The following is a 22,642-nucleotide window of genomic DNA, read 5'->3' as shown; positions in this document are numbered from 1 at the left end:
ATGCTGAGTCCCAGGCTTCTTGTGGTCTGAATGGTATAGCAGGGGATGCTCTCCCCTATTTCCAAGTTAGGGCCTATCTTCTCTGAACCTGCTTGGCCCTTCTCTAGTTAAGACTTTTATTTTGCAATCCAATAAATTGAGAAGTTGGCATTCTGCATATACTGTGGTTCATCAGTCATCCATATAAATCATGTCCTGAAAAGTAATAAACACCACAGTTTGCACTGTAGGAACAGGAAGTAATAAATAATGCAGAGCCAGAAGGATTGCAATTCTGTAGGTTACGCCGCATGATATAAATGTTTTCAAACTCACTTTATGCACTTTTAATTGTTCTTGCACGTAGATTAACTTGCTTGTCCTTTTACTCAGCTGCGTCACATCTGTAAAAATTAACAGGTAAATTTACTACTATGGACCTATATATATATTTACAACTTAAAAGTGGGGAAAGGAAAGGAAGAGGGCCGCTAATTAAATGACAGTCAGACATGTCAAAAGATTCAAGGACAAAGAAGAGGCAGCAAGGATACAAATCAGTGAGCACGGAGATTTGCATTATTAAATTGTCCCCCTTTTTATAATCACTGAGCTACATAATTGTTTTTCATTTACACGAGAAATGACAGATCTGTCATCCTGAAAAATTCAGTGGTTAAAAAGCTTTTCGAAATATAGACTTGACACAAATAGTTATAAATGCCAAACTGTTATTTTTATTTAATTTTTGGATTGAAAGCAAAATGATTTTTTGAATGAAATTTTAGGTGAAAGTGGCATATTTATATCAGTTGAGGATTTCAACCATCAAGGTAATCTGAGATAGGATTCAGGGGAGCCACATTTGAAGCCTAAACAAGAAAGAGCCAGCTACTCGGAGTGGGGGAGATTTTCCCAGGCGGATTACAGAGTCCTTGGAATCTCTCTTCAAATCCATTGTAGGGTTTGCCAGAGAGCAAGAATCAGGCAGAGGAAAAAGTTTGGCTCTCATCACATTGCCATTTTCCAATGAAAAAACATTCTGTCAAAAAATTCCTGACCAGCTGTAGTCAAGTGTTAAGTGTCGGGTTGGTGGGGGTGGGTTACAGTAGAGTAACTGTTTTTAAACCTGGGTGCTTACAGTTAGGCTCCCACATAAAAGTGGCCTGATTCCCCAAGGGGATGAGCCATACAAAAGCCTGATTTTCTCCACACTGAAACGCCCACCCCACTCTCTTGTGTTGAACCTGTGCTGTGTAGTGGAGCTATAGTAGATGCATCTGAGGGAATTCTCTTGTAACCATAAACAGGAAAGCTGGGAGGATTGGGTTGGCTTGAAGACCAATCCCTGGAGGCTCTAGGGACTTATTAAATTAAAATAAATAGCTAAGTAAAATAGTTATTCCTTGGAGTGTTGTCTGTAAAGTTAAAACAGAATAGATGGAACTTTTATAAGAGTAGCCATTTTCAAAACATTTTCCATTACTAGTGAAATGGAAATACACGTAAGAGAACCTGAGTTGGGATAGGGAGGCAGTGGTCAGGAACAGATGTTGATCAAGGTCAAGCAAGCATTCTGGTTTCAGGTTCAAGGTTAAACCTTGAGTACTGTTCTGGCTCTGTTTTGATGGCAATGAGATCTCATGAGTTGTGTTCACAAGACTTCCCCCACTTGGGTCAGAAGTGAAGAAAGGCTCCTTTCAGAGTTGCAGCCAACCCAGAACCAAACTAGAGTGCCAGGCTAGGATCTGGGAATTTGAATCCAAACCCACTCCAAAACTCAAAGGGTTCAAAGTCAAGATTCCAATTTTGGCTCATCTCAAACGAGGTTATACAAGGAAGAAAAAATGAAAAATGATGACCTAAAAATGGGGGTAATGCAAGAGGGGAAGGGAAGAGAATTCTCTCAGTGGTTAGCACTCTCTTTTTTCAAACACTTTGGTCCTTTGTTTCTCTTCTTGAGCATATTCATCTGTTCCTGAGACTAGTCATGGAGAGTCATAACACCGATTACTGATCTCCACATTCCCCATCAGTACTTTGGCAAATAAAGCCTCGTTTAGGACAAAAAATAATCCCCTTGGCTCATGTCAAGAAAGGACCTGTCATTCAGGGAAGTGCTCAGCAGCAAATATCAGGCTGTGGAAGCCTCCAAAGTTTTTCACCTAACTGATAACTGGTCGGCCCAGAGTTTAACCCACTGCTTGCATTAAGATGTCAGGTGGATTTTCTAGACGTGTTCAGTGGAGAACTCAACTCAGTTCAGTTCACATACATTCTAGGCATTGTCCAGAATGAGGACTTTGCTCTGCAGAAAGGGAGCAGCTTGGAACATCCAATAATGCCTCCCGAGGTCACAACAGGGGCATCTTTCACCCACGTATTATATAAGCTCTGCCCACACTGGGAGAGTAACTGCTCTAGCTCGAGCCATTTATAAATCAGGATGTTGCTAGCAGAGCCCTCGTACAGTTTTCTTGATGAATGTGGACTGGAAATAATTCTCAGAACGGTGTTAGCAAACCATATGAGTGTGGTAAATATATTGAATAAAAGTGTTTTATATACATATACGAGATGGGAAACTGCAGCAGCACCTAGCTCACTGACAGGTTAATAGCTCAGTGTTTAAAGGCACATAAGCAAAGGTGGATGAGAATTGCTAATGAGCTAAGACCAGACACATTTAAGGCCTTGTGTACACTGAACTCAAGTGGGGACATCCTTTTGTGTCACTCAGCAGCTGGAAAAAGGGCATTAGCCCAATTCTTCAGCATCCTGAATCACTTCATCAAGGCACACTCAGCACTGAGACTCAAGGTAAGGGATAAGCATCTGTGCTGGGCCTCTATAAGAAATGCAGCACAGGAGAAGGGGCGCTATGGTGGCTTTAAGTGACTTTTGTGCCTTTCCAATCCTGGGGTGCTCTGGTGGCTGGAGAGACCCTTGGCATAATTTAGTCAGACCCGGTCCTCTGTCTATGTTACAACAACCTCTAGGGGCTACCCTATGGGCCAAAACACTGCCCAGAATCGAGCTATGGACTACAGCTCCCCCCTGGACCTATCCCCTAGGAGCGTCAGCAGTCGACCTACCTCAGTGAAGACACTACGATAAGTAGATCTAAGTACGTCAACTTCAGCTACGTTATTCACATAGCTGAAGTTGTGTAACTTAGATCGATCCTCCACCCCAGCCCAGTGTAGACCAGGCCTTAGAAGGCAGCCTGTGGCTAATCCCTGCAGTGCTGTACAGGGGAAATCCACACCTGCCCTAATGCTGGGCTTTTAGGGCCCTTTTACACTACTCAGGACCTTTTACCTGGCATAGAGAGGATTAGCTCAAGTCTCCAGCATCCTGAATCACTTCGCCAAGGCACGTCCAGCACGTCCCTATCATATACTGGGCAAAGCGGGGCTGAGGATGAGAACCATGTGCATACTGTAAATGGGATACACTTGGAAATAATAACCTTGGTTGGCATCCATTCATTTTTCTCCGAACAGCCCATTCCAACAGTGTTTGGAATGGGCTGTTTTAGATCAAAAAGAAGTCAGGACACTTTCTGGACTACTCAGTGAAATAGAAGCTTATTATACATTCACGTAACAGACTAACACCATTCTCAGATAAAAAACCTTTTGGACTGGAACCCTGCTAGCAGCAATGGCCTTCTTTGCAACGTTTAAACCAATATGGTCCTACACCAACTATCAACAGAGCCTTAATTAGCCTACACAATTGCAGAGACTCATGGAGCTTCCATGGGCCAACACCTGCAGAGCCTTTTGTTACTGAGCACGCAGACCACAGGATCTGACATTGTTTGCAAAATTCCATGTAGCGAAACTCACATGACTGCATGAAGTGCCAAGTGGATTTCAGTAAGTGACTCGGGTTTGCTGACAAAGGCAGCATTGACTGTGGGCAGAAAGTAGCTCAAGCTGGTACCACCAATGGAATGAAAAATGAGGCGGTGCAGGACAGCACATTTAGAAAGAGCTAGACCTTTCACTCATGGAGACAGCATTGATCCTATAAAATTAATCTGCTGTATCTGAACGGATAGAAACTGAATACCAAGGGAGACAGACAGACTGCAGCTACTATAGCAATAGAATAAAAAGATGTGCCTGGGAATAACCACTGCACTTCCTTCCCAGTAATGGCTGCGGAAACAATTGCAGGCTTCTAGAGAGACAAGCATATCTGCTAATTAGCAATATAATTTGTGCCTGATGTTTGCTGCCCTTAATGATGGCTTATTCTCTCTGGCTGCCAGCAGAAGAAAACAGGAAGGGCATTTGGAAACCTCATGAAAAATATCCACAGTTTTAGGGCATTTGGGCTTGAAAAATGTATAGCTGCTGATGGATTAAAACACATACAACTCTGATAAACATGCAAAGAATTATAGATGGAAGGAAAATAGGTAATAAGAAAGTGAAAGATTTTGTTTATAGACTTGACTGGGGTATAATAATGGGACCTGCTTCCAATCCATCCTATGTGAAAATAATTGGTGTGTATGGGAGAAGGATCTGTTCATAATAAATGGATCTCCTTACATTGTAGCAGAATGATATCAGTATGAATATACTAGAATGACAGCATAATTTAGCGGGAATGATACCAGAGGTGGATGTTATTAGCTTCAGCATTTCTGAAGGCATGTTACACTTGCGGGCATAGCTTACCTCCACACAAAAGGTGCACAAGGTAAAAGTAGTGGCAGCTCTATTGAGCAGCAGTTCCAATTGAGTTAATTAGACTGTACTCATCCTTCAGTCACTCTGCTGCCAAAACATGCCAGGAGCTGGGAAAGGGAGGAAGTCAAATGCTGCAGTGACTTTAGCCCAGGCAAACTGAGATGCTCAGCGCAGTTCTGTAAGGAACAAGTAAAGAGATTACAGAGAGCACATATCCTGGAGCTGAGCCATTGGGGGAAGGAGGCGGGAGACCAGAAGAGAGGGCTAGAACCCCAAGTATACCAGATCAATGCTTGTCACTCCCCTGGGTGGGTCTGGGGGCAGAGGTGACTTTACAACATCTTTCCACCCAACCCCAACACTTGGGAGACAAACCAAAGTCTTAGGGCTGCTTTAACTTGTGCCAATGGATAACACATCCCAGGAAGCCCCTCTGCTCCTTTTTGGAGTACCTCAAATTCCAGTGACTGGGGAATAGAGGTTATGGCAGACCTATGTGCGTTAAGGATTCTCCTTCAACAGGTGAATTCTCAGCTGCTGTCTTAAGGCAGCTTTAAAGTCCTTTTTGCATTGCTGACTTATGAGTGGTTGAAAACGTTTACGGCCCAGAAATTTTATGACCCTTACACTATCCGACCCTATTCTCATTTTATTACTTTACAAAATAGAACTGATAATGGGATATGGAGCTTGTTACAAATTCAAATCTGCCTTGAATTGACAGTTACCACTTGAAGGATTTTCAGAGGGTGCTGTGAAATCAGTCACTCCTGTCATTCAAGTTCCTTGTTTCTAGAACAAGGATTTACTTTACTAGAGTCAGCCCCACTAACTGGCACACTTGTGGACCATCTCAGCAGAGAGGCCAAGGATCAACTGGATCATGGAGATGGAATCACACTTAGGGATGGTCTCTCCAGGTCAGCAGTGAGATAGATTAGCAGGACAGTGTAGGAAAGCTAACACTGCAGCTGTTAATGCTGATTTTTTCCCTCTGGATTAGAGGACTTAAAAGTCCATGGTTTTCAAATCTGGAATCTTTCACACGCACTACAACATAAATACATCACCAGAGAGAAAAGTACATGGTTCTGGCAGAGACCTCAAAGAACGAAAACTGATTGTTCGGCTCTCTAGTGTGCTAATGATTATATTGGTTGTTGAATGGAGGTACTAGGAGCTACTTCAGGACTAAGTGGAATATAAAAATATATAAGTGGAACATAAAGCCATTTATGCTTATCTCAGGATAATAAAAAACATCTATACCTATCTTCTGATACTAGTGGAGAAAAAGAGCATGGTGCCTCTGTGGAAAAGATATATAAAAATATATACTACGCTGAACAAAATGTGGTGAATAATTTATGTAATACATTAAAGATATAAAATTATAGGCATTTTTTAATTAAATCCCTAACTCTTTATTTTACATTGGAGGGCTCCATCAGCCACTTCCAATTCTAGGCTGTCAAGTCCTGCAAAGGTTGGCACAGATCAGGACTATAACTTATATTTTAGTTCCTAGCACTCCAAAATACTTGCTCCAATTTTAATTTATTAAGAATAATTAAAAGTGTATGTCAGAGGGGACAACATATAAAAATACTTTAAAACTAAGTCACAAACCTTGTCAATGGTTAAACATAAAACATTCCTTTCCTCCAGGTAGCCTTGTATACAGAGAAGCCAGATACATCTCTGGACTATCTGCCCTGAAGTCAACGGAGGCACCAGGGATGAATTTGGCCTGTGATATTTAAGTGCCACTCTAGAGCACCACTTTATAGGTAAACATTTTGATTTATAAAAGATCAACTATGTTCCTGTTTTCAGATCCTTCTGGTGTGCTATGTCTGCTATGCAGTCTACTGCTTTTCTACTGCAGTGTACCCAGTTACACTAATAGAAAACTAGCAAGAAATTACTGACCGCAACATCCAATCATAGACATTCTTATATGAGATTATGGCTGAAGGAGTTTCTTCTTTTCCTTTCCATCCCGCACATCCATTCAAAATAGCAGCAAAAAGCCAGCATTTATAATGAAGTCACCCACAGTTTGAAGCAAACCAAATCTCTGACCAATGCTTGAGCCCCACAAATTGGGGTGATTGGGAAGGAGAATGCAGTTGCCAATTGTGTGTCAAAGCAGCCATCTTAATGAATGCTTCCTCTCTCAGGAGTCCTTCTTCCCACCATCAGTAGCCTGCATGCGCTTTCCCTCCCATGAGTGTCTCCAGCAGCTGGTCTTTATATTTGTTTGTCTCACCTAATATAGGCCCCAGTCCTGTACTGGGACCTGCATGAGTGTGTAGAGTCTCAACATAAAGGGTTGGGTGCTGGCTATTTCAGGGACTGCCCCATTCTCTATTCATTCCAGGATACCACAGCAATAGGACCCAGGAGCTGTCAGAGTCCCAAGCGAAGCTCACAGGAGCTTTTTCTTGGTAGAGAACCTGGAACTGTGGAATTACCTTCCACCAGAAATCAGGATGGCTACAGAACAGAGCAATACACAAGCTTCATATCTTGGCAAAGCCTTCTCCTGTAGTAACAGCCCTAAAGGATGGTCCCAGCAGCACTTTGCTGAAGAAACTATTCAGAAACTTTCCAAAACCGAAACTAATATAAATAACATTGGTCTACAATTTTTGAGAAGTCGTCTGCTTCAGAGATAAAATGTGCTATTTATTATGTATTTTGATGTGCTGAATTCAAATATGACAATTAAAACAACTGATTGGCTACTGTTTCTAAGATATTTAAGTTTTTGCATTTTATGTCTATGTATATTGTGTAGATAGTAGAATTTTAATCATAAATTGTAAACCTAGGTCTTTTCATGTGTTTATGGTTGCTTTGCATGATAATATTTCACCTGTCCTGTTTATGTAATACTAAAAATCAGCAAAAGGGTTATATAAATAAAATGTATTATGAAACAAAAGGCAAAAAACTATTATGTACATAGTTTAGTCCTATTCAGTGTCTACTCAGCGCTTCTTGGCTTGTCTCTTGTATTCATTAAATGGAGCATCTCTTGTCACTGTCCAGCAATAGTCTGCAAGCATTGATGGGCTCCATTTGCCCTGATAGCGTTTCTCCATTGTTGCAATGTCCTGGTGAAATCGCTCGCCGTGCTCGTCGCTCACTGCTCCGCAGTTCGGTGGAAAAAAATCTAGATGAGAGTGCAAAAAATGTATCTTTAGTGACATGTTGCAACCAAGGCTTTTGTATGCCTTGAGGAGGTTTTCCACCAACAACCTGTAGTTGTCTGTCTTGTTGTTTCCGAGAAAATTTATTGCCATTAACTGGAAGGCTTTCCATGCTGTCTTTTCCTTGTCACGCAGTGCATGGTCAAATGCATCATCTCGAAGAAGTTCACAAATCTGAGGACCAACAAAGACACCTTCCTTTCTCTTAGCTTCACTTAACCTTTGAAATTTTCCACGGAGGTACTTGAAAGCTGCTTGTGTTTTGTCAATGGCTTTGACAAAGTTCTTTATCAGACCCAACTTGATGTGTAAGGGTGGTAACAAAGTCTTCCTTGATTCAACAAGTGGTGGATGCTGAACACTTTTCCTCCCAGGCTCCAATGACTGTCGGAGTGGCCAATTTCTCTTGATGTAGTGGGAATCTCTTGCACGACTATCCCATTCACAGAGAAAAGAAGCAGTACTTTGTGTATCCAGTCTGCAGACCAAGCAAGAGAGCAACAACCTTCAAATCTCCACAAAGCTGCCACTGATGTTGGTCATAGTTTATGCACCTCAAAAGTTGTTTCATGTTGTCATAGGTTTCATTCATATGGACTGCATGACCATCAAACTCTGCGTGCAATGCAGAAGTTATCTGCACTGTTCACACAAGTACGAGGCATCTCTGCTCACTTTGGCTAAACAGAAATGTGTCCCTTTGCAAAATCAAACACTGACAAATAAGAGAGCACGACACTGTATGATTTCTAGAGCTGATATAGGGCAATTTGTTCAGCAGATTGATGTAAGCTTCGTTATGCTTGCATCATCCATGACTTCTAGGAATAACATGATGTAATTCATATCATGTATGATGCAAAACCAGCTTCAGATTGCATCATTCATTGTTTTGCCTAAAAAGCAAGTACTGTCCAAACCCAGTCATAGATTTATTCATAGATCCAGTCAAAGATGTATTTTAGTAATTTCTGGTTTAAATTGAGATCCCTTCCCTTTATAACTCACTTATGCTCCGCCATTCCCAAGTCAAGGGTCGTCTATACTGACCCAATAGCATATCTTGAAAACTAGAGCCAGTCAACAATTTTAAGCATCATTTTCGTTCTCAGTGACCCAGACTTAGTAAAGTTTGACTATATTTATTTCAGAAGCATTTTGGCTGTAGAGCAGTGTAATTAAACATATTTTTTAAAACAAACAATTTAAAGTAGACTAATGACAAAGTGCATGGCCAGGGAAGGAGGTTAGAGTCCTTCAAAGAGATTGGTGCTCTGCCCTAACTTTGTTAGTGCATAGATGCCACCACAAAGGGATGCATTAGTAAGATAGTGTAGATAGACAGAGCAAAGATATTGTTCAGAAATAGATGAGTGCGTGGGAATGGGGATATGTGTATATCTTGTGCTTTCTTTTGAATGTCATGTTTTGCTTAATGAAATGTCAAGAAAAAATAAGTTATTTCAACATCAATCGCTTACCCTTCAGGTGCTGGGTTTGAGGCCTTTTGTCTAGAGCAGGGGTCGGCAACCTTTCAGAAGTGGTGTGCCGAGTCTTCATTTATTCACTCTAATTTAAGGTTTCGCATGCCGGTAATACATTTTAACATTTTTAGAAGATCTCTTTCTCTAAGTCTATAATATATAACTAAACTATTGTTGTATGTAAAGTAAATAAGGTTTTTAAAATGTTTAAGAAACTTCATTTAAAATTAAATTAAAATGCAGAGTCCCCTGGACCTCTGGCCAGGACCCGGGCAGTGAGAGTGCCACTGAAAATCAGCTCGCATGCCGCCTTCGGCATGTGTGCCATAGATTGCCTACCCTGGTCTAGAGTTTCTGAACTCCCCAAAGTGGGTTAACATTACAGGTGCATGTCTGAACTCTGTTTCTTATTTGACAAGTCTGAGCAAAGCAGATTAGCCATTATTGAGTTATATGATTCAGGTGGGAGGGGAATACACATAAACTCTGAATAACTCCCAAATATCTGAAACTTGAAGGTTCAAGCCTGTTTTCTAGTCCTCACTGAGGAAGGAAACCAATTCAAGCTTGAAAAAGAAAAATCAGTAAAACACACATCTAAAATTTATGGCTGAAGATTTGTACACATGATACAAATTTTTCTTTTGGTTGTTCTTTCTCTCCCCCCCCCCCCCCCCTCACACCAGTGTTTTTAATTCTGGAACAGTTTCAAACATTGGTCAGCACAGATATGTACAACTTCGCTAAGGTGTTTTTGTTAAAGATGCCTCAAATAAAGATTCCTGTATTAAGGATGAATTTAAGTATGTCACAATTTATCATCCCTCCCCTATTCTAGGGAAATTAAATGCAAACAGTTGTGTGAATGCAGGGAAAGAGTGACAAACCTCACTCAAAAACCTCAGAAAATTTAAAAAAGTGAATGAGCCTGATTATCTATTGCTTTGTATCTTGTATAGTCATTTAGAGCTGTGCAAAGTGATCTGAAAAGAGCTGACCTCTTGCAGTCAATTACACCATCACCAATAAAAAAAGACTGCAATCAGATTTAAGCTCATAATTGTGTTGGTGTTGCATGAAGCAGAATAGCATCCAGATCATTCTCCCATTGCCACGTTCGCTCTGCTGAGCCGAGAGAATTGAAAATATGTATCTCTTAAGTAAAGTGAGTTACACACACAGAGATTCAACATTTCAGACTTGAACACATAAGTGAGAGAACTGAGTGTCCAAAATTGCACATCTACCGTCTCCAAATCAGAAGAGTGGGCTCACGGGAAGTAAGTATGTTAAGTAAAGTGTCTTTTTCCCACCTTGAGGCACTTCTCTTTGATTGGGTCTCTCTCTCTCTCTCTCTTTTGTGGTTTACATAAGCTAAGAAAAAGAGACATAACAACCATTGATAATACTCAAATTAAGTGAAGTCCATGCTCATGTTTTATGTACGAAAATAGCTACGTCAACTAATATTATTTTTGCCATTGCTGAATTTTTTTGATTAAATACCATGGAGATCTCCCTAATACATATTATCAGAATTCTGCAGAATAAACACACAATACCAACATAGCTCAAACAAAAAACTAGCAAGTAAGCACCAGCAGGTAGGAATTCTAGGAGAGGCATACAACTGTAAATATGCCACGGTACAGAGGAGGATTTGGGAAAGAAACAAACCTGCATTGTGACTCTGATGAAGTTGGCAGGATATAAGAGGGACAGCCCATGAAAGAAACAGCCACCAGAAGTTTTAGATGACTGTATTATTTACTCAATCTACTATAGAATTAAGCAGATTGAGGCACTGGGTATTTCCTATGGAGTAATGACCAGTGAGGATGAGTAAACAGCCTGGGGGTGTCCTAAGGGCTTTATTCTGCAGATGTTGCACCAGATGTTAGGACCCTCTCAGATCTCCCAAGCCAAACTTGGTTAGTAGTTGATGGAAAACCTTCAGAGAATACCTAAGATCTGCAGGAAATGGTGTCGGCAATTCAGCAGGTGGGAATACACTCCCCTTGAGTCAGTACTGAACCACTATCCCAGCATGTTGCTAGAGGGAGACACTGTGCACTTGAAGATGCTGTCTTTTGAACATGAGAGCTCAACTACTTGAGTTTATTAAAGTTCCCATAATACTTTTCATAAGAGTAGGCTGTTAACTCTGACATCTCAGCCAGATTCCAGTTTGGCTAACCACATTTTGTCTATGTAAATTCCCCCTACAGTTTCACTTTGTACAGTACTTTTCACTTCATAGTCTATGCATGTTCTAGTCAAGTGTCTACTAATCAACTACTTCATTCCAACCGAATATTCTTCTGTGGTAGGTGAAATGATCCTTTGTGCTGTATAAGAGCTACATTATTATGTATCCCCACTCAGAGCAGTGATAGAAAATCACCTAATGATAATAAAGATCTTGGAGATAGCTGGATGAAAAGATGCTCTAGACATGAAAAGTATTAAACTAAAAATTAAAATAAATAAAAATAATCCTAAATCATTATAAGGATATGATTTTTTAGGGTAACAGTTTCAGGTAGTCCATACCGTGGATTATAAGAGCATTAATCTCCTGTACATGAGTCAGACTGATTGAAACATCTCTCAATATTCCACTCAGTTTATAATGTGCTGTATTACAAATGCATGCAGAAACGTTCTGTCAAGAAAGTTGTTTTATATGCTAAATATAAATCTATTATAAACCATCAATGAAGTGCAGGGAGCTTTACAGCACATCTAACTGCTCTCAAACTTTTTTGAAAATTATCCATGTCCTGTGGTTCTCTGTCTGGGGATGCCAAGGACAACTCACTCATGGTTCATAGTATCAGCAATCAAAAACTCACAAGAGTACTTTACAATTACTCAGAAGAGACTCAGGCTGAGGAACATAAACAGATAGACATAGGTTTCCTGTTTATAAGGCCATGTCTGATCCAGGAACCAAATAGGTAGGTGCTTTAAAAACAAATATTTAAAAATAAAGTCACTGAAATTCTGGATTCCAGCGCTATTATTTACAAATAAATAAATAATTTATTTTCCACAACACAATATATTGACCTGTAACACAAAAAACATATGGCACCCCAAAACAGGCTTAGGAAAAGCAGAGCTCTTGAATCTTTGTTTTACAGGAACCTTTCGCAATTTGCTATGAGGTTCAGTCTGGGCTCTGGTTGGAAGTGTTAGGCTAAAAGTTAGTTTCCTTTGCCATTTCTGAGGTCTTCCCAAAAGAAACGTGTTCTTGTAAATCTCAGTATGTTTCCAAACTAGACAGCAAGTCAAACCAATATGGAAGCCTTCAGAAGAGCTGTGGCATTATTGTATGTTCCCCGCATTCACATAGCTTACGTTACTTTGTAATTTTTTTAAAAGCCTTTATTTGAAGGTGCATTAACAATTTGTTGCAAATAAACCAATCAAACTTAACACACTAGAAGAACACGTACTGTCATACCCTTGGACTACACTCCGAATCTATGGTTTGGAGGGAAAAAAAATTCTCCTTCTCAATGGGTGAGAGACACAGTGTGTTCCTATATACCGGGAAAGCTGCTAGATCTAAGTGCTTCCCTCCTACAGCATTCAGGACTGTTTCCTCTGAATGTTGTTCTTAAAACTTTCTGTCACTATTGGATCACCTCAAAAGTGCTTAGTAACTTTTCTGAGCATGTATAAGTATCATGGTCTGAATATTGAGGTGTGCTAAAACAGAGCTTGCCTCTCCCCGGGAGATGCGGTAGCTTTCTGCCTCCCTGGTCCTGAGTAAACCTGATGCCAGTTTGTCCCTTAGCACAAGATAGAATAGTCTACAATGGAGCATGGGTCGAACACATTGTTGGTAAAGAAGCACTGTTCTCATCATCCCCAGCCAGACTTTCATGGCTTGTTAGCAGTCTCTTAGGCCCTGATCCTTCATTGTGATCTGTGCGGGCAATGTGAGAGGCTCAGTACGAAGCCACCCAGTTGGTTCAATAGTTTCAAGAGGGAAGTGGATTCAGGATACCTTGATTCTATGCTTACCACCATCACTGCTTTGCTATGTGACCTTGGGCAGATCACCTGACCTCTCTATCGCTGTATAATGAGTCTGATGATATTACTTACCTGTCTCACAGGGGTGCTGTGAAGAGTGATTAATTAATGAGTGCTTGTAAAGCATTTTGTGATCCTTGGATGTAAGTTGTTCTGCAAAGGCAATTTTGGGGGGAGTGTGTACATTTTTGTCTTACATGATCTTTTAATTTTATTCCTGCCCTTCTAGTTTGCACAGCAGCAGCACCTGGTGTACTTGTCATACTTAAGAATCTGCTTGTCAACCTCTTCATTATAAACCACTCTATTTTCATAACCCCAGAATAGAAACGCTGTTTCTCTTTGCTCTCCTACCATAGTTGTATATCTGAGGCATCTTTAAAACCCATTCTCTCCTTTTAAAAACACAGTATGCTTAATAGTAAAGTAGAAACCAAAGTGTAGGGTGACCAGATGTCCCAATTTTATAGGGACAGTCCCGATTTTTGGGTCTTTTTCTTATATAGGCTCCTATTACCCCCCACCCCCGTCCCGATTTTTCACATTTGCTGTCTGGTCACCCTACCAAAGTGGCATATGTGATGCTTCAATACATAGTGAAGCGTGCAGTATAAAAGACCAAGACAGATATGCTGGCATAGCTAAAGAAACTAAGGTGCATCTACAAAGGCAGTATAACTGCCCCCCGCCACCCCAAATACACCCTGCCTTGAACTTCAGTCTTTGTCAGACTGTAGCGCATTTTGGAATTATTAGACCCTTCTTCCCATGGATAAGAAATAAGACCTCTGAGGGAGATACATTGAACATGAAATCTCCACAGCCTATCAGCAAAAAGTTATTTAGCACAGATGTTGCTGTAATTGTGAGATATTGGGAAAAATCAATATTTAATGGAAAACTCCCAATTCCATTCTGGCAATGCTCTTCTGACAGTACCAGCAGGCTAGAATTTAAAACATGAAAATCAATATTGGCTGAAATAAGTCCCTTTAAAATTTGTATTGTCCACTCACAATGTCCCATATGTCTTTGCACTTCATTATTTCTGTAATGCATAATCATATCTTTCTAGCCTAGATTATAAACTTCCTACCCTAGGGACAATGTTTTTGTACAGTGCCATGCAACCCTAGTGTATAGCTCATTGGGCAGAGGGTATCTTTTTGTTTTGTGTTTGTACAGTGCACATTGGGGTCCTGGTCCATGACCAAGGTTCCTAGGCACCATGGTAATACATATAAATAATAGTAGTTTCCTAAAAATTGCAGACATGCACATATTCATGTGACAAATTACACAGCCATGTGGCAGATTGCATTTAAGATGAACTTTGGCCTGCCTCTCTCACTAATTTGTCTGTGCCAGGATTGTTTCTAAGATTTCAGAGTTCTGAGAATCTCAAACAGCCACCAGTCAATAAAATAAAAGTAATACGCCAAAGATTATTTCTTTCCACCTTCCCCAAATTAATTCACTAATTCAAGACCCCAAATGGATAATATTGCACCATTATTATCATAGGTAGTCAGGAAATGTTATTTTTCCCCAGGAAAAGACTGACAAAAATCAAAATATTTTTATTTTCATTGAACATTTTTCTTAGAAATATTTCAGTTCTTTGCCAAACCCTCCACCCCTTAAAAATATTTTCTACTCAGAAACAAACAAACAAAAAAGATGGGGGGCGGAGGGGTGGGGGAGGAGCAATACCAAAAAACCCTGACTTTTTCCCCCAGGAAAATTTCCATTATATCAGAAAGCCTTTTTCTATTTAAAAACATTTTTAGATAAAACTATTTAAAACACATGTTTACACCATTTTTGGCCAGCTCTAGTGATTTTTATTATTTGCATTACAAGAACCTTGTGGACCCACCTAAAGACTCAGGCTCCATTGTGCTAAGCCCACATGTGTACACACACAGGCCAGGTCTACACTAGGAAATTAGGTCGCCATAACTACACCACTCCGGGGTGTGAAAAATCCACACCCCGAGCGATGCAATTAAACCAACCTAAGCCCCAGTGATAGACAGCATTAAGTCAACAAGAGAACTCTCCCATTGACATAACTACTGCCTCTCAAGGAGGTGGATTAACTATGCTGGGAGAAGCCCTCCCATCAGCATAGCTCGTGTCTTCACTGAAGCGCTACTGCGGCACAGCTGTGGTACTGCAGCATTTTAAGTGTTGACCTGCCCATATACACAGAAAGGATCTTACAATCTACAGTATAAGACAATAAAAGGGACAGATTTTAGGATACATTTAATAGGCGTCTTAAAAAAAATATATTCACTGTTATTTTTCTCCCCCCTCAGTCTTCCCATGGTAACCAAGGCAGTCTGGTTTTACAGGAAGGCCGAGATATACAAAGAACTGCTTTTAAAACTTGCTAAAACATTTCTAATATAGTTTTCCTGTAACATATGTGACATATGTGGATGGAGTATAAAGGTTCAGATAACTCACTAATGGCTTTACCACTCCTGATTAATGCAGTCATCCCAAATTCATGCTAATCGGACTTCTATATCACACTCATGTATCCTCTTTCACACAAACTGTCTCTCTCTTTGTCTGTGTGCGCGCGAGGGTGTATAGCATATTTATAGAGGAAACAGATTTTTACAAGGTTAGTGAGACTCCTACATGACATCCAAGAGCCTTACCAACAACCCGCAGGGTGTCTGCACCACACACAGTGGTAAAATGTAATTTGTACGGATGTGTCGACTGATCTGTATCCATCTGTATATTCATCCCAGGATACACATTCCATCTGCTGCTGCTCTAGCTACTACAGTTTTGCTATATCAGCGTTAGAGACACAGAGGCATCTATAAAATACCTAAAGCTCTGTGTAAGATGGAAAGTTAGCAAGAGGAGGGCAGTGGCATAGAAGGCCTATAATTGGGTCAGTACTACAGCAGTAGAACTGTGTGAAATAGTCTATTTGAAACCAAAAGCACTTAAAATGTGGCACAATCATCAGCAGATAAGGCTTGCTTATCATCAGGGACCCTCAGCAGATTCAGGAGTGCTTGCATTAACAATAGTGGGGACAGGACAATGATCTGTTGCTGCCTTTATCTATTGTCCCTGCGTTCTGTGTGTGGAATTGCTCATATGGTTTCTCATCTAAACTCTATGTCCTGCCTATCTGCCTGAATTGAATCCCTCTTCATTCCTCCCCACACCCACCATGCTAAATGCCAAGCTGACAAAAATGTTGGCACTATATCCTGGTGTTCTAATCTGTTGACTGGAAGAGGTGTGTGGGAAAGATGGTTCACCTTACACAACACAGATGGTCCAGCTGTCAGATACATGAATACATGTTTGTCAGAGAGCCATCATCAGAAGAGAAAAACAAGAAAAAGAAGGTCAAGTACTGAAGCAGCAGCTGCAGCATTCAACAGCAAAGCACACTATTCTGTACAGTACACCCCCATTATCATCCTAGTATCTGAGAGCCTTCCAGTAGTACATTAAGCAAAGTGACTCATATTGGTCACATGTGGTTCATTCTCTCTCTCTCTCATCCTCTGAGAAATGTGTACGTGTAGTTCATAAAAAAAAAAAACAAAAAAACCCTCCATGTAATCTGTTAAACAAGCTGCAGGAGCAGGTAGATGACTGGCTGATGTGCTCCATCTCCTGATTCTAGGTTTTTGGACAAAGAGGCCACTGCTGACCAAATGGTGTACAACAGTGGGTTTGTCTACATACTGTTTGGCACACTTTGTAAATGTGTATCTGTGCCAAAATACCTTATGTTAAAAGTAATTTTAAAAAACCCCAAACCTAGGTCACTTCTGCTTGAAAATTTCACAAGCTGAAATTTAAAGCCTATGAAGCTTTTAGGGATTTTAACATTCTTCAATGAGAGAAACAGAATCATAGCATCATAGGACTGGAAGGGATCTCGAGAGCTCATCTAGTCCAGTCCTCTGAACTCATGGCAGGACTAAATATTTTCTAGACCAGGGGCTCTCAGCCTTTCCTGACGACTGTACCCCTTTTCAGGAGTCTGATTTGTGTTGTGTACCCCTGAGTTTCACCTCACGTAAAAACTACTTGCTTACAAAATCAGACATAAAAAAAAAGTGTCACAGTGCACTATTACTGAAAATGGCTTACTTTCTCATTTTTACCATACAATTATAAAATAAATCAATTGGAATATAAATAATGTACTTACATTTCAATGTATAATATATAGAGCAATATAAACAAGTCATTGTATGAAATTTCAGTTTGGACTAATTTCACTAGTGCTTTTTAATGTAGCCGGTTGTAAAACTTGGCAAATATATAGATGAGTTACTGTACCCCGGAAGACCTTTACGTACACCCAAGGGTATGTATACCCATGGTTGAGAACCAGTATTCTAGACCATCCCTGACAGGCATTTGTCTAATCTCCTCTTAAAAATCTCCAGTGATGGAGATTCTATAACCTCTCTAAGGAAATTTATTCCAGTGCTTAACCACCCTGACAGTTAGGAAGTTTTTCCTAATGTCCAGCCTAAACCTCCCTTGCTGCAATTTAAACCCATTGCTTCTTGTCCTATCCTCAGAGGTTAAGAACAACAATTTTTCTCCCTCCTCCTTGTAACAACCTTTTATGTACTTGAAAACTTTTATCATGTCCCCTCTCAGTCTCCTCTTCGCCAGACTAAACAAACCAGTTTTTTCAATCTTCCCTCACAGGTCATTTTTCTAGACCTTTAATCAATTTTGTTGCTCTTCTCTGGACTTTCTCCAATTTGTCCACATCTTTCCTGAAATGTGGCACCCAAAACTGGACACAATACTCCAGCTGAGGCCTAATAAGCATGTTGTAGAGCAGAAAAATTACTTCTCGTGTCTTGCTTACAACACTCCTGCTAATACATCTCATAACGATGATTGCTTTTTTTGAAATAGTGATACCGTTGACTCATATTTAGCTTCAGAGGGGTAGCCGTGTTAGTCTGAATCTGTAAAAAGCAACAGAGATTCACCTGATCAGCTCCCAATACTTCTGTTAGTCTTAAAGGTGCCACAGGAACAGGTGGTTCCTCAGTTTCTTTGATAGTGTATGGCATACTCTCTCCCTGTGGTCTGTGCAGTATGTAGATAGCAATGGATTTTTCACCTTCAGTCCATTTGGTACGATGTCCATCCGTTTGCATTTGGAAAGGAAGATGATAGCTGTCTGTATTTGTGCAAATTTCTTCATGAGGTTGATAGATTTCTATTCCATACGGCTAAATGCAGTGCCTTGCATGGTGTCAAGTATCAGAGGGGTAGCCGTGTTAGTCTGAATCTGTAAAAAGCAACAGAGGGTCCTGTGGCACCTTTAAGACTAACAGAAGTATTGGGAGCATAAGCTTTCATGGGTAAGAACCTCACTTCTTCAGATGCAAGTAATGGAAATTTCCAGAGGCAGGTATAAATCAGTATGTACCCAGAAGCCTCCTGCTACAAGACAGGCACAAAAAAGAAACCAACAGAAATCCACTGGCCATCACCTACAGTCCTCAGTTTAAACCTCTCCAACGCATCATCAGTGACCTACAACCCATCCTGGACAATGATCCCTTACTTTCACAGACCTTGGGAGGCAGGCCAGTCCTTGCCCACAGACAACCCACCAACCTTAAGCATATTCTCACTAGCAACCATGCACCACACCATAACAACTCTAACTCAGGAATCAACCCATGCAACAAACCTCGATGCCAACTCTGCCCACATATCTACACCAGCAACATCATCACAGGACCTAACCAGATCAGCTACAACATCACCGACTCATTCACCTGCACGTCCACCAATGTTATATATGCCATCAAGTGCCAGCAATGCCCCTCTGCTATGTACATTGGCCAAACTGGACAGTCACTACGCAAGAGGATAAATGGACACAAGTCAGATATCAGGAATGGCAATATACAAAAACCTGTAGGAGAACACTTCAACCTCCCTGGCCACACAATAGCAGATGTAAAGGTAGCCATCTTACAGCAAAAATACTTCTGGACCAGACTCCAAAGAGCAACTGCTGAGCTCATTTGCAAATTTGACACCATCAGATCAGGATTAAACAAAGTCTGTGAATGGCTATCCAACTACAGAAGCAGTTTCTCCTCCCTTGGTGTTCACACCTCAACCTCTAGCAGAGCACCTCACCCTCCCTGATTGAACTAACTTCGTTATCTCCATACTGCCTCTGGAAATTTCCATTACTTGCATCTGAAGAAATGAGGTTCTTACCCACGAAAGCTTATGCTCCCAATACTTCTGTTAGTCTTAAAGGTGCCACAGGACCCTCTATTCATATTTAGCTTGTGATCCACTATGACTCCCAGATCCCTTTCTCCAGTACTTCTTCCTACGCAGTAATTTCCCATTTTCTATGTGTGCAACTGATTGTTCCTTCCTAAGTGGATTACTTTGCATTTGTCCTTATTGAATTTCAGCCTATTTACTTCAGACCATATCTCCAGTTTGTCCAGATCATTTTGAATTTTAATCCTATCCTTCAAAGCACTTGCAACCCCTTCCAGCTTGTTTTTGGCTCCAAACTCTGTAAGTGTACTCTCTATGCATTATCTAAATCATTGATGAAGATATTGAACAGAACCAGACTCAGAACTGATCCCTGCGGTACCCCACTTGATATGCCCTTCCAGCTTGACTGTGAACCACTGAAAACTACTCTCTGGGAACAGTTTTCCAACCAATTATGCACCCACCTTATAGTTGTATTATGTTGTATTTCCCTAGTTTGTTTATGAGGTCATGCGAGACAGTATCAAAACCCTTATTAAAGTCAAGATATACCATATCTCCCACTTCCCTCCTTTCCACAAGGCATGCTACCCTATCAAAGAAAGCTATTAAGTAGTTTGACATGATTTATTCTTGACAAATCCATGCTGACTGTTACTTATCACCTTATTATCTTCTAGGTGTTTGCAAGTTGATTGCTTAATTATTTGCTCCATCATATTTCAGGGTACTGAAATTAAGCTGACTCGTGTGTAAAATTCCCCAGGTTGTCCTGATTTCCCTTTTTATAGATGGGCACTATATTTGCCCTTTTCCAGTCCTCTGGAATATCTTCCATGACTTTTTGAAGATAATCAGTAATGGCTCAGATATTTCCTCAGTCAGCTCATTGAGTGACTTGAAGACATCTAATTTTTTAAAGTAATTTTTAACTTGTTCTTTCCCTATTTTAGCCTCTGATCCTACCTCCATTTCATTGGCATTCACTATGTTAGACGTCTGATCGCTAAGGCTAAGATTATGTTACGGAGGTCATGGAATCTTTGACCTGCAGATACCTCCATGACATTTTCCACTTCAGACCCGGGGTGGCGGCGCTTGAGCTGTCAGCTGGCGTGGAGACCTGGGAGCTCCCAGCCGCTGCAAGCAGCAGGAGGAGGGGGACCTCAGAGCTACAGCAACAGTGGTTGCTGGACCCCCCTCTTTCCCTATTTTGTCACAGTTATTTCTAGTAAAAGTCAGGGAGAGGCCATGGACTTTGTGAATTTTGTTTATTGCCCATGACCTCTCCGTGACTTTTATTAAAAATAACCATGACAAAAATCTTAGCCTTACCAATTGCTACTAACCTTTTTGGTGAAGAAAAAAAAAAAAAAAAAAAAGCATTTTACCACTTCTGCCATTTCCACATTTTTTATTATTGTTCCCCCCCTCCCAAATAAATAATGGGCCTACCCTGCCCTTAGTCTTCCTCTGGCTTCTAATGTATCTGTAGAATGTTTTCTTGTTACCCTTTATGTCTCTACCTAATTTTATTGTCTTTTGTGCCATAGTTTTTCTAATTTTGTCCCTACATATCTGTGTTATTTGTTTATATTAATCCTTTATAATTTTACCTTGTTTCCCCTTTTGACTTTCAGATCATTGAAGATCTCCTGGTTAAGCCAAGGCAGTCTCTTGCCATACTTGTATCTTTCTTATGCAATGGGATATTTGTTCTTGTGTCCTTAATAATGTCTCCTTGAAAAGCTGCCAACTCTCCTGAACTGTTCTTCCCCTTAGACTTGCTTCCCATGGGAACTTACCTACCAACTCCCTGAGTTTGCTAAAGTCTGCCTTCTTGAAATCCATTATCTTTACTGTGCTGTTTCCCCCATACCATTCCTTAGAATCATGAACTCCATCATTTCGTGATCACTTTCACCCAAGCTGCCTTCCACTTTCAAATAGTCAATACCACTAAATGCAATGAACAAGTGAAATCCCCAGGGGAATGAAACCACTTGAAATTAGCCTGACAAAAAATCATCACTATCACACAAATCTAAAGGCTTGCATTGTGTAGCACCACTGAGTTCTTTGGGACTTCCACACATCCGACTTACCAAATTTCTTCTCTAGCAATTAGCAGCTCACAAAGATCAAAGTCCCAGGTCAAAAAAAGACAAAGACACGATAGTCCTAATTTTCACCATCAAAAACTAGATCTCAGTGATAGAAGAAGAAACAGCATGGTCCCTGTTCAGAGAAAGATCATCCAATCTTTTAGGGTGCACACATTTAGTAGGATTTAAAAGAATTGAGGGGAGAGTCGGGAGACTCTAAAATCTAGGAAAGGAAAGAAACGTGCTCCCTCTTTCAGCTGCTCTCTCATACTGAGCAGTACATTGCCAGCTGGGAGGATCAAAGCTTAGCAGGAGTTCTGAAAGGGGAAAGCTACTAGATACAGTAGTAGCTGATTGCATTTCCCTCAGTCTCAAAAATGGGATTATTATTAAAACTGAATTATTTTAAGTGTTTCTCTGCAGCATCTTGTATTGATCAGGTTGGTTTTTCTCAGTAACAGCAGCAGTTTCATGCAGGAGAAAACTGAGTGCTGAAGTACACTGTATGTAACCTCCTACAGAACCTCTGATTAGAGGAATTCTAGCCTGCATTGTAACACATTTGGCAGAGAAATATGGATGTTTATTACAGTCTGCTCACAGGTAATATCTATTATTTACTTTCTACACAGTAGTTGACTTGTTATCCAAATCAGATATACACTGCTCAGAAAACATACTAATAATAGTGGACAAATCAACTTATTTGTGTATATCAGCAACATTCTGTAATCTGCTTTCTTGTTAATGATCCATATTGGTTGTATTATGCAATGTTCAGCATTGCATGCTGTGAAGCATATGAAACCACAAGA

Source organism: Trachemys scripta, chromosome 1 (genome assembly GCF_013100865.1).
Source record: "Trachemys scripta elegans isolate TJP31775 chromosome 1, CAS_Tse_1.0, whole genome shotgun sequence".
Taxonomy (NCBI): Eukaryota; Metazoa; Chordata; order Testudines; family Emydidae; genus Trachemys; species Trachemys scripta.
The sequence above is the reverse complement of the archived record's forward strand: the minus strand, read 5'-3'. Positions refer to the sequence as shown.